This window comes from Perca fluviatilis, chromosome 14, assembly GCF_010015445.1.
Source record: "Perca fluviatilis chromosome 14, GENO_Pfluv_1.0, whole genome shotgun sequence".
NCBI classification, from domain to species: domain Eukaryota; kingdom Metazoa; phylum Chordata; class Actinopteri; order Perciformes; family Percidae; genus Perca; species Perca fluviatilis.
The window spans coordinates 38819028-38821432 of NC_053125.1; positions in this window are offsets into that span (position 1 = coordinate 38819028).

Here is a 2405-nt window from a genome sequence, read left to right on the forward strand (position 1 = left end):
GTTTTAGGGGACCACTAAGGTCTATATAAAAGCATCCAAAGAGCACCATGTCATTGGACCTTTAATCTTTCAGGCTGCGTTTTCAGGTTCCTGATAAAATTAGCTGTGGTTGAGCCAAAATCATTTATCTTGATACCACATATCTTGCAGTGGTTCTTTTGTTTAGGCCTTGTTGTATGAAGTTTGTTGTCCTGTTTCTCCTGTGTGGCTGTGAGCAGCGGATACGTTACATGTAACTTAGATGTTATCTGTTACGCAGGGAGGGGAAGAACATTCAGCTCATCAGATATTTCCTAAAAAAATAATTGTTTAATGATTGTTCAAGAGTCCTGCATCTCGAGCTGAGTCGAATCTGAAGTCTATTGAGGATGAGTCTAGAACCTGGCTAGACTCATTCTCAACCGTTCACCAAAAACATGAGCACTTTCAATGAAAAGCACTCTTTTCACACACAATGTGTCCTGGTCTTGCACATTCTGACTAACTTTCACACGTTCATGGTTTACGGGGACATAGATATCACTGTCCCACCGTCATGGTTTGTGGGGGCATTTAATATTGTGGTGTCATCATTAACATTTTTAATAACAGCTGTGCTTTTCCTACTATAGCTACTTAGTCAAAATGTCTACTGGGGTGGCCGGGTTGGATCAGTGGGTAGAGCAGGCACACATATACTGAGAGGTTTATGCCTCGACGCAGAGGTCCAAGGTTTGAATCTGACCTGTGACGATTTCCTGCATAACTTCCCCCTCTCTCTCACCTAGCTATCCTATCAAAATAAAGGCTGAAAAGCTGAAAAAATAATCTTTAATAGAAAGAAATGTCTGCTGGGAAGTGGCCAATGCATGCTGGGATGGACAGGCGATCCCGAACAGGATAAATGATTGAAGTAAAAGTACGAGAACAAGTGCAAGTTAATATTCAACATTGTGTCAATAAAAAAAAAAAACATTTCCAAACCACTGTTTACTTTTTCTGTGAGGCAGTCAAACTGTAAACTCTGGATGTTCCTACATGTACACACAACCACAAAGGAAAGAAAGAATATCACTCAAAGGGAACAATTACTCTTTTGTTTTCATTTTATTGCACCACGTGGCTCACCATCTATAACCGTAAAGCCTGCGATATTTGGTCATATCGCTTCCTGCCGTAAAGCACATACAGTTTAGAAAAAAATAAGTTTCGACAAAATGAATAACATGCAATGCAAATATCCTCTAGAAAACCTTGGTGAGAATTACAGTTTAACAGAGAGACATGAAGAGGCACCGACATGAACAACGGAACCAAAACCTTCGGTAAAGAAACGCTAAGACACCGAAAACATCCGTCATTCTAACTCTTTATAGTGACTTTAATAAAACTTTGACGCGGCTCGGTCGAATCTGGCTGAAAGACAAATCCCAGAAGGTAATTTACTTAAATACTTAGACCGTCTGGATGAAGAAACATTGCATCTACTGCATAAAAAAGAAGACTATTAAGAGGTTTCTTAAATTTACGACACTACGTCTTAATCCAAAAAAAAGAAAAAAATGTCAAAAAGGCAAAAGTAAAAAGCTGTTAAAGAGCAAGGTGAAAAATAGACTAATACGAAAATGGTGGAAAAAAAGTTGAAAATGGTGGCAAAAAGGTCTAACGAGGTGGAAAAAATATTTAAAAAAGGCAAAATAAATGTGACAAATGTGTCGAAAAAGGCGACAAAATTGTCGAAAAAGACGACAGAAACATCTGGAAACATCTTCAAAACGGCAAAAATAATTATTTTGTATTAAAAGTAAGATCAGTTTCTAGAAAAATGATTGCTTAAAAGTGTAACGCTAACATTAGAAATATTCTTTGGTGGCAGAGACAACGTATTAGCCTTTAAATTATCACAGGCAACGTGCTTATTGTCGCCGTCGGGCGGGATATTTTGTCATTTTTATTTGTTTTCAGAAATCAATGCATTAGGTTAGTCTTTACGTTGCCTAATTTCGTAGAATATCATTTGAATAAGCATATGTTTTCATACAATATCAAACAAACCCGTTCATGAGAATGCGTTGCAGAGTTAAAGATAAACTTTAACCCAGGAAACACGTGTTCGTTTATCAAGAGGGTTTTACTCCAAACCACAATCTTTTTCCTAAACTTAACTAGTCGTTTTGGTGCCTAAACTTAACAGCCGTTGTCGCATGACTCCTACTTTGTTAGGAGTACACATGTCCTACTTTGTACTTGTCCTACTTTGTACGCCGTCTTAACTTAACAACTGCCGCTGATAAGAGCGACAGCATCGGGTGACCAGCCGGCAATCGCCTAATTTCGGAGGATAGCATGCAAATTGGTACCGTCCATTTTTGTATAATATCGTACGAACCCGTTCATGAGAATGCATTGCAGAGTTGAAGGTAAAC